We start from the raw sequence: 11,049 nt of genomic DNA, 5'->3' as shown, positions 1-11,049 counted from the left end.
AAGTGTTGATATGCATGCATATAAAAGTAAACACACTGAGACACGCTCAGTTTCGTTACTGTTACACTTCTAATTTATTCAAGGCGGTGTTAATGTTTTATACACACAAATACGTCATTGCTATGTCAGTCTAATAGGTACATCTCATTGGTCAAGATAGAAAAGAAGATGGATAATTTTCATAACGAGGTTTGGCTCTCTTTGTTCTTATCTCCAGTTCCGCGTTCTTCTGTGTGTGGGAGGTAGGGGGTACACGCCATTTTGAGAAAATATAGGAACAGAGCAAATCTGTATACTTATATAATGAGTAAGGAGAAAAATATGTATGCACATAAGAAAATAGACATTTTCAGATTACTATTATTATTATCTACATCACATTCCTTCACAATAGGGCCTAATGGAGCACTTCTTATGACATGGTGTACATGCACACTGTCCCATCAGTACTCACCTGAGCTGGAAGAAGGGTCAACAGGTACCAGAGCATTGCACATGTGATCTACTGATATAAATAAATGCCCAGTTATTATTTTTTGCAATATTGGTGAATTGTTTTTTCCGCAAAAGGTGGAATTCTCATTTATCACATGATCTTATTATTATTATATTATGCTCATTATTATTTTTATGTGAACACACTAACACTGTTTTTAAATTAAATTAAAGCAGACTTCACATTTTGGAACTAGAATAGTGCAATGTATAATATTTTTTTTTATTTAGATATGCCTTAAATAACATTCTGAGGAACAAATACAAATGTCAGTCTTAGCAATAAAAAACATTTACTGGTCATAACAGTCTGTAATGAGTCAGTGTACATGTACGCCATCCAACACTAGGTCCTTATACAGTATGGGATCAGTAGTTTACAAAAGAAAGATAACATTTGTTTTGCTTTTTTGTCTCATAGGAAGTATCAAGGACACTGCATTTCTGGCAATATCTACAAGTATAGTTGTTCTGTATCTGTACTTGCTTAAAATATTCTTAGCCTGAAAAAAAAGAATGCAGCTACCACATCTCCCAAGGACTGGGAAGCTACAATATATAACTTCTTTGTTCTTAGCTTTAGTGTTCCTTTAAAATTACTCTTTAAAGGATCTAACGTTGGTTACAGAGGCCTTGTCAGGATATAAAGAAAACCCTAAAAGAAGGTGTCCTGCACTAGAGAGCTCTTATACTTCCCTCTCTGGTGGCCTGTGCCTCTTATCTTCACTCTGTTTCAGCATTGCAATCTCCCTCAGTTTCTCCAGCCGGGGCACAGGTATTCGACACACCCAGAAGTGTCGAGTGGAGTGGAGACTGACGGGGACTGCAGAATAGAGCAAAGGAGGCGAGTATAAGATTCTATCTATCTATCTATTACAAGGCACCTTCTTTTAGGGTTTTCTTTAGCCACTTAAGGACTGCCCCACTTACATATACTGTGGCAGGGTGGCCTTTAAGTGCAAAATCACGTACCTGTATGTCATTTTTTTTTCTTCGGGTCTGGGGCGCACGCACCTGCTCCCATTGTGATTGGACACAGCGAGAGCCAATCAGCGGGTCCGGCGATCATTCCGAGAGAGGCAGAGCGACGGTCTGCCTATGTAAACAAGGCAGATTGCTGTTCTGCTAGTAAGGAAGACAGAGATCTGGTGTTTTTATTAAGCAGGAACACGGATCTCTGTTTTCCTACAGTTAAACCATCCCTCACACAGTAATGCCCTGTACACACGATCAGACTTTCTGATGGAAAATGTGTAATCTGAGCTTGTTGTCGGAAATTCCGACCTTGTGTAGGCTCCATTGGACTTGTTCCATCGGAATTTCCGACACACAAAGTTTGAGAGCTGGATCTAAAATTTTCCGACAACAAAATCTGTTTGCTTAAATTACGATCATGTGTAGACAATTCCGACGCACAAAGTGCCACGCATGCTCAGAATCAAGCAGAAGAGCTGCACTGGCTATTGAACTTCATTTTTCTCGGCTCGTCGTACGTATTGTAAGTCACCGCGTATGTTTCCGACCAACTTTGTGTGACCGTGTGTATGCAAGACAAGTTTGAGCCAGCATCCGTCGGAAAAAATCCGATGGATTTTATTGTCGGAATGTGCGATCGTGTGTACAGGGCATAAGGAAGCACTCCCAGGGAACACATTTAACCCTTTGATTGCCCCTGATGTTAACCCCTTCCCAGTCAGTGTCATTTGTACAGTGACAGCGCATTTTTTTTTAGCACTGATCATTGCATTGGTGTCACCGGTTCCCAAAAAAGTGTAACTTAGTGTCTGTTTTTTTTTTAACCAAAAATATGTAGCAGAATACAAATTGGCATAAATTGATGAAGAAATTAGAATTTTTACATTTTTTTATGGGATGTGTTTTATAGCAGACAGTAAAAAATATTGTTTTTTTTTTTCAAAATTGTCTTTTTTTGTTTATAGCGCAAAAAAAAAAAAAAAAAACACAGATGTAAGCAAATACTACCAATGTTTGTGGGGAAAAAACATTTTTTTTTGGGTAGAGTGGCGCATGACTGTGCAATTGTCAGTTAACGCAACGCAGTGCTGTATCGCAAAAAATGGCCTGGTCAGGAAGGGGGGTTAACCTTCCAGAGCTGAAGTGGTTAATTCTGACAAGGCCTCAAACCAAAGTTAGAACAGTGGTTTTTGATCTTATATGCAGGGCAAATTTGATCATAGCAGAAGCAATGGCCAAAGTTCCATAGTAAACACAGTACTTTTAGATAACATAATGGATACCTATGCACATGCTTAGAGCAGTCCAATTAATATGTTATAACAGTATGAGGTAGGATTACTGCATATGTCTGTACATCTTCTCTATGCAACTACATGACTATGCAGCTGTAGGAGTTTACAGCTGTATTCCTTATTAGGGTTGCCACCTTTTCTACAAGCCAAACCCGAACACTTTAGCAGCGCACAGCAAATTTTTTTTTTTGTAGTACAAAAAAATTCATTACCTCTGTGTAATGCAATGTCCCCCCTTACATCAGAGTCAACAGCGTTTCCCTTTAAATCTGAATCGACAGAGTTCTGCTTTACATCTGATTCCGCAGCGTTTGTTCCCCTTTACATCTAAATCTGCAATTTCCCCTTACATCTAAATCCCCAGAGTTCCTCTATAGATTTGAATCTGCAGAGTTTCCCTTTGCATCTGAATCCACAGAGTTGCCCTTTGCATTTGAATACGCAGATTTCCTCTTTGCATCTGAATCCACAAACTTCCCTTACACTGTAAGGGGGGACTCTGCAGACGCTGATGTAAGGAATAACTTTGGGGACTCTGATTTAAGCAGGAACACTGAGTACTCTGATGTACGGAGGGGACTCTAATGTAAGGGAGAACAGTGCAGACTCTGGTACCAGAGCCCCTACTTAAATCATAGTTCCCAGCATTCCCCTTTAATCAGGGTTTCCAGAGCCACTCTTACATCAGAGTCTGCAGAGTTCCCCCTTTAAATCTGAATCCACAGTGTTCTCCTTTACATCTGAGTCTGCAGAATTTTCACTTACACTGTAAGGGCGAGCTCTGTGTAGTCTACAGTAAATGGGAACTCTGATGTAAGGGGTTGTCAGGAAAGACATGGGAATCCTCGTATGGAGAGCAACAAGAATACCCCTGGCTGTGGTCGTGTAGCTGGCGTGCGTGTGACTGTGCATCTGTTCCTGTATCTGATCCTCTGTTGCCGACCCTTGCTAAACCTGACTCTGCCTAAACACTGCACATACTGACCCTTGACTTGCCTTTGGACTATTCTTCTGTTTGCTCCCCTGGATTATCTTCCTTGCTGTTATTGAACCTGGCCTTGCTCCTGACTATCCCACTGCCTGTTTCTGTATCTTGATCTGCTCAAATGTTTGCCAACCTGGACTGTCTAACCTTGTCTTGACCTGCATACCTGCATCTCCACCTGCTGACCTGTGCCTGTGCCCAGCCTGGTCCTTCCACCTGTGTGCCCCTATCCAGCCTCCTCTGCATGTTGCAACGCACATCTGCACTTGTAGGCAGAAGACTTTACAGGCACTTGTGCCCCTCTGTGCTCTGGCGATTTCCTCTTACATTAACAGGGCTATTAAGCCAGAGCTGTAAGATAGGCCTACCTCTGCATTTCAGACTCCATCTCCAGGTACATTACGGGGTGCTCTGGGAACCCTGATTAAAAGGGGGCTCCGATGTAAGGGGGAACGCTGTAGACTTTGGTGTCAAGAGGGACATATAATAATTAGGGGGGGCATGTGTTTGTAGGTGTGGCATAGCAATAAAAAGGAAAATGCGGCGCGCAAAGCGCACCGCGGCAAGGAATGGGCGTGGTTTACGTGAAATAGTGGGCGTGGCTTAACTGGGCGTGGCTCAAAGGGGTGTGGTTAGAGTCTGAGATGAATGAGGGATGGAGAGGGAAAGGGGGAGAGAGGAATGAAGGGACAGCAACCCCAGATCCTACACAACAATAGAAATATGTGTATTCTAGAAAGTTTAACAATCAACAGATAAAGATACTCCAAACACCTGGTGTTAGCGCTTCAATCATCCCAGCACCATGATTGTTATGGTGTCAGGATGATTGAAGCGCATTATTACTATTATACATTGTAATATAGAATGAAATCATTCAACTCACCAGAATCCAGAATCAGTGGGACCCCTCAGCGTGTCACCTGCCACCAGATGCCATCAGGTGCCCCCAGCAGAGTCCGTCCTTACATCAGGTGCCCCCAGAAGCAGAGGCCCTCCTTACAGATCTGTGTCCCTGGCAGCGGAGCCCCTCCTTACATCTGGTGTCCCCAGCAGCGGAGCCCTCCTTTACATCTGGTGTGCCCAGCAGCGGAGCCCTCCTTTACATCTGGTGTCCCCCAGTGGAGAAGCCCCCCTTACATCTGGTGTCCCCAGCAGCAGAGCTCTCCTATACATCTGGTGTCCCCAGCAGCGGAGCCCTCCTTTATATCTGGTGTCCCCCAGTGGAGAAGCCCCCCTTAGATCAAGTGTGTCCCCCAGTGGAGCAGCCCCCCCTTACATCAGGTGTCCCCCAGTGGAGCAGCCACTCTCCCTCAGCAGTGGAAACTCTCAGGTGTCTGAGAAGCCCCCCTTACATCAGGTGTCCCCCAGTGGAGCAGCCCCCCCCGTAGTTCAGGTGTGTCCCCCAGTGGAGCAGCCCCCCCTTAGATCAGGTGTGTCCCCCAGTGGAGCAGTCCCCCTTAGATCAGGTGTGTCACCCAGTGGAGCAGCCCCCCCTTAGATCAGGTGTGTCCCCCAGTGGAGCAGCTCCCTCTTAGATCATGTGTGTCCCGCAGTAGAGCAGCCCCCCTTTAGATCAGGTGTGCCACCCAGTGGAGCAGCCCCCCCTTAGATCAGGTTTGTTCCCCAGTGGAGCAGCCCCCCCTTAGCCCCCCCTTAGATCAGGTGTGTCCCCCAGTGGAGCAGCCCCCCCTTAGATCAGGTTTGTCCCCCAGTGGAGCAGCCCCCTTTAGATCATGTGGGTCCCCCAATGGAGCAGCCCCCCCTTAAATCAGGTGTGTCCCCCAGTGCAGCAGCCCCCCTTCCCCAGCAGCGGAGACTCTCTAACAGGCAACCGGCCGGGTGGCTGCCAATAGAAATTGAGCCGGCCGGGAGGCTGCCCATCCCTCCACCCTGCCCCGCGCCACAGGTCAATTTCTATTGGCAGCCACCCGGCCAGCGTTCTGGTCTTCTGCAAAATGAAAACAAGGATTTCCCGGGACATTTCCCGGGAATCGCGAAAACCGGGAAAAGGGTCTGAATCCCGGGAATGTCCCGGGAAATTCGTGACAGTTGGCAACTATGTTAGAGCAAATTTATAAAATCCCCAATAACCTTTGAATATAATTATTTAGATATCCATGTTAAATCTAGATTGTTTTTCTAAGTCGCCTAACAATATTAAATTATTTTCAGGTAGGTGCATGCTTGTCTTTTTTATGTCAGCACATTGTGTTTTACTAATATACGCCTTTCACATGCTGTCTTGAAAAGCTATTAACCTGCCGTCTGTATGTATGACATAAGGTCAGCTTTTGTTTTCCAGCTGAAAGTGAAGCAGATGCTTCTGCAGCCCCACATGCCAGGGGATTGTCTTTGAAACCTAGTCTGTTTGTGGACCTTCATCCAAGCCATCACATAAACAAAATTATTGAGGTGAGGAAATGCTTGCTGTAATAAAGTGAAATTTTTGTTCCTACCAGTGAAGCTGAAATCAGGTTTGCAAAGACATTTCCATTGCTGTATAGCAACAGCAGGATTATTAACACACTACAGAACAAGCCTGGAATGAAAAGAGGACCTTAGGTGGAGGGTGAACATGACTGGAGACAGCTGTAGTGGGTGCACAGGATGTTGACATGGGAAGTGTTCAGGAGAAAGGAGAAGGGGAGTTTTTGGATTGGTCAGGGGGAGGAATGTAAAGTTAATTTTGACCCTGCAGAGGGGAGGGGGTTAGTCATTCATGGGGCAGCAGAGGCAGTGAGAGGTATAGGTAAGGTTTTTTACTGTCAGCATGGAGACCTTTGACGGCCTTATAGAACAGCTTAGGACAGCCGCAGAGGTGCACGGCAGGCAGTGGCTGAATTCTCAGCTCACGGTGTTGCTACAGGGGTCATGGCAGGGCTCAGCTCCACCAGCCCCCTTAACAGCGCGCAAGGAGGTCTCGGCCTCCTGCGCGTTTTAGACCGGATGAGACCCCTCGGGTGACCCGCCAATCCAGGAGCCCAAATTCGGACCCTCCAGCGCCCAGGAATGGCTGCTGCTGCTGGGAGGAATCCCCATCGTGGGTGAGCATCCCCCTCCATCCGCCTCCTTCTACAAGGGATCAGGACAGAGCGGCGCACAAGGCAGGGCATTCCCTTGTGTCTGGCGGCGCTCGGCATGGACAACTTGCATTTACTGGCGCTGGCTCCTCCCCCCAAGCGGCTGCGGCCATTGCTGGGGGAAGCAGAGTTTCCCATGGAGTCGGCGTCGGTGGCGGACTTGCGCCTGCCAGCCGGCAGCGTGCTCAACAAGGGAGAAATGCAGGAGTCGGCCGCAGTGCACAGAAGTCGCGGGCCGATGACATCACGGACGTGCGACTGGGACCTTCTACATACTCAGCGTCCCCTGGTGGACAGGAGGACCAACGAACGGAAGGTGAACTGTCAGATTCCGGATCGGATGGGCCTGGCGTGGCGCCAGTTTGGGACATCTGCAGGGATCCGGATCAGCGGCTGGTCGGTCGGTTTCCCCTGGGCAGCCTGGTAAGTCTCTGTCTATTATTGTCAATGTGCCTGTTATGTCTGTGTCCCACCCTCCCCTTGTTAGTTCCCCTTCTGGGTTATTGGTGGGGGGGTCCAGTTAGATCCCCCGCTGGGATGTTTGTGGGGGCTGGGCCTGTTTTGGCTGCAGGAGCTGGGCCTGTGGGGACTATGGGAGTGCTGCAAGCGGGCTTCCAGGGCATGGGCGCTGGTGACATGCTTGTACAGCATTTGCTGGCTGTGCTCTTAGGGTTTAGGGGTCCTGGAACAACCACGCCTGGGGCTCTGCTCTCCCCAGTTGCAGCATGGACAGTGGGGGGGTGGGCCGGGGGTGCTACGGCGCTGCCTGGTGTCCTCCCAGTGGTGGGGTCACCTCCGCCACCATTGTCTGGCATGGCGGTTTCGCTATCGCCGGAAGTGGTGGTGCCCACGCCTCCACAGGCGGTGGTGGCGGTTCCGCCGGCTACTGCGGTGGTGACAGGGCCGTCGCCATTAACAGTGGAGTCGTCAAAGGATGGGGTTCCTGTGACGGTGGCGTTGTCTTTGCAGGTGAGTACGAGTACAGTTTTTGGGGTTCCCCTGGCTAGAGAAAAAACGGAGGGCCCAACCACAGTCCTGAAGTTTTTGGGTATCATAATTGATACTACACTGATGGAGTGCAGGTTACCTAGTGATAAGCTGGAGGATCTTCGATCGACTGTGGCTACGGTGGCTAGGTGGTATAAGGTTCAGCTGAAGGAGCTGCAGTCCTTACTGGGAAAACTGAACTTTGTGTGTAAAATTATGCCAATGGGGAGGGTCTTTTGTAGGCACCTGGCAGCCGCGACTGTGGGAGTCAAGGCGCCACATCATTTCATTCGGTTAAGTCAGGAGCATCGGGCGGATCTGCAGGTTTGGGATTCCTTCTTAGACAAGTATAATGATAGGTCTTTTTGGTAGGGGCTGGCGGTTCAGGTGGCTGAGCTGGAGTTGTTCACGGATGCGGCGGGGTCGGTAGGCTATGCTGCTTATTTCAACGGGAAATGGTGCGTGGACCGGTGGCTGGTGGAGTTGGCGGGGTCGGCGCTAGTGCGTAACCTCATGCTGTTGGAGTTGTTTCCAATAGTGCTTGCGGTGGAACTGTGGGGCACGGAATTCACCAACCGGAGAGTTTGTTTTCATTGCGATAACTTAGGTGTGGTACAGGCCATCAATTCCCTGTCGGCTTCTTCTTTGCCAGCAGTGTGCCTGCTGCGACATCTGGTGTTAATATGTTTACGATTGAATATTTGTGTGTCTGCTGTACACATCCCGGGGGTGGAGAATGAGGTGGCTGATGCGCTTTCTCATTTACAGTGGGAGAGGTTCCGTCAATTGGCACTGGGAGCGGAGTGGCTGGGAGTCCCGTGCCCCAGGCACATGTGGGAACTCGTCTTGATACCGTGATGGCTTTGGTGTGGCGCTCGGTAGCGGACACTACGTGGCAAGGGTATGAGCGGGTATGGCAGGAATGGCTGGAGTTGGTGAGTGATGTCGGCGGTTGTTCCAACTAAGAGGAAAGGCTTCAGGTACTTCTGTATTTGCTGGGTAAGAATTGCGCAGAAGGGGTGTCGGTTGCCGCGGTTAATAGGAAGGTATCGGGCCTTGCGTTCATGTTCCAGCTGAATGGGGTGGAGGATGTCACGAAGGCGTTTATAGTGCGGAAGGCTTTGAGGTGTTACTGACGGGGGCGAAGTAATCCGGATTCCAGGAGGCCAGTGTCGTTGGGGATGTTAACTAACCTGGTGAGTAAACTGCCCCAGGTTTGTTTTTCTTCATTTGAATCACAGCTGTTCAGGACAGCTTTCATGTTGGCCTTTTTTGGGACCTTGAGGGTGGGTGAATTGGTGAGCCCCTCGAAGTCGGTGGTTGGGGGTCTGGCACTGTCAGATGTATCAGTAGCGGACGATTCGATTATGTTGGTCATCCCTAGATCAAAAACTGATCAGTTAGGTAAAGGGGCTAAGGTGGTGTTGGGTGCGGTGACTGGGCTGGAGTTATGCCCGGTAAGGTTTATCCGGGAGTGGCTAGGAATACGGCCTTCCGGTGGGTTTCTCTTCTGGTACATGACAGTGGTTTCGCGGTTTTCGCGATATCAATTTGTGTCCGTGTTCAGGAAGTGTTTAGTGGCAGGGGGTTTCTCCCCTTGCGACTACTCATCTCATTCAATTAGGATTGGGGCAGCTACGGAGGCGGCAAGGTGGGGTGTCAGTGACCAGATCTTGCAACGGATTGGTCGCTGGGAATCTCAACAATTCCAACTCTATGTTCGCCCTCATTTACTTTGAAGGGTTGTGGGGAAGGGTCTGGGGGTGGAGCCTGGGTAGATGGGTCCTGTCTGGTGTTGTTTGTAATGTCTTTATGTGGTGTGGTATGTTAATAAATGGGTGGTATGAATGAAGATTGGTGTGTGTGTGTTTATGTTTCCCTTTGTGTCTTTCTGTCTTTCAGGCCCGGTGTGCCTGATATGGATCAAGGGGCACTCATACGTCTATTGGGGAGCAAGTAGGGCCTTGGTCAGTTAGACATCAAAGAAATCCTGGACAGCCGTACTCCAAAAATATTTGCCTTTATTCAATAAAGTGTCATCCTCAGCTATGACTAAGCACTCTGTGTAGTTCGAAACGCGTAAGCTTTGTTCCACTTTGCTGTGACCTGTATTTTGGATGACACTTTATTGAATAAAGGCAAATATTTTTGGAGTGCGGCTGTCCAGGATTTCTTTGATGTCTAACTGCTACAGCATTGGCAGCACCTGGACTTCTAGACTGAAGGAGATGCCTCTTACTTTGATCTGACCCACCTGGAGTGGTGATACTCTCTCTCTACAAGGGCCTTGGTCAGACGGGAAGGAAGGCAAGGGAGGAAGCTTGGGTGCGGTGGATTGGGATTCCGGGCATGCTGTGGGCCCGCGTCCATGCTGTGGGCCCGCGTCCTTCCTGAAGTGCAGCGGTACGCTAGGCTGGATAGGCCCCCGGATGTGCTGTTGTTGCACGTAGGGGGTAATGATTTAAGTATCAGGTCCTTGAGGTATCTTATTCGGGATGTTAAATGGGATTTCTTACGTTTAAGATTAGCATTTCCGGAGACAGTGGTGGTGTGGTCAGATATGATTGGCAGGGCAACTTGGAGGGGTGCCCGGTCTGTTGAGCAAATCAACAAGACCAGGATAAAGGTTAACAAGGCTGTGGCCAAATTTGTGGTTTGCATTGGTGGATTGGTGGTCCGCCATTTCAAGTTGGAACAGGACATTGGTCTGTACTTAAGGGCCGATGGGGTACATTTGTCAGCCTTCGGGATTGACATGTGGTTCCTGGGGCTCCAGGATGGGCTACAGCAGGCCTGTCGGCTGTGGTGGGCCTCCCATACGTGAGGTGGTCACCGGTGGGAGTCTGTGACATGGGTCTCTGGTTCGTGTAGGTTGGAATGGTGGAAGCTAAACATGATATGGTGTGGGGAGGGTTGACTTATCTCGGTATGGTACCCTCCCTAGCTGGCAATAATGGGCTACCGGTCATCGGGCTGCAGTGGTATGAAGGTGGCAATGGTTCGTCCCTGTGCTAGTGGGATCATGGCTAGGAGCCAAGGATACTGTGGTGATGGTGATGCAGCCGATGCTGTAGATATACCTTCCTTCACGAACCTCAGACAGAGCAGGAGTTTAAAAAAGTTGAGGTTTATTATAAGTGTTTTATATATATATATATGTATATATATATATATTCAGACCCCCTTAAATTTTTCACTCTTTGTTATATTGCAGCCATTTGCTAAAATC

At 48.5% G+C, this 11,049-nt stretch overlaps 1 long non-coding RNA gene across 1 annotated transcript in view; it reads left to right on the top strand.

The window, feature by feature from the left end:
• Positions 1–6,052: 6,052 nt before the first annotated feature.
• Positions 6,053–11,049, top strand: part of LOC141134660 (uncharacterized) — a 74,766-nt gene continuing 69,769 nt past the window's right edge. The window contains exon 1 of the long non-coding RNA XR_012243263.1: positions 6,053–6,165. This is a non-coding gene — a long non-coding RNA (uncharacterized lncRNA). The remainder of the gene's footprint in view (positions 6,166–11,049) is intronic.

This window comes from Aquarana catesbeiana, linkage group LG03 (assembly GCF_042186555.1).
Source record: "Aquarana catesbeiana isolate 2022-GZ linkage group LG03, ASM4218655v1, whole genome shotgun sequence".
Taxonomy (NCBI): domain Eukaryota; kingdom Metazoa; phylum Chordata; class Amphibia; order Anura; family Ranidae; genus Aquarana; species Aquarana catesbeiana.
This window is presented reverse-complemented; position numbering and strand designations above follow the sequence as displayed.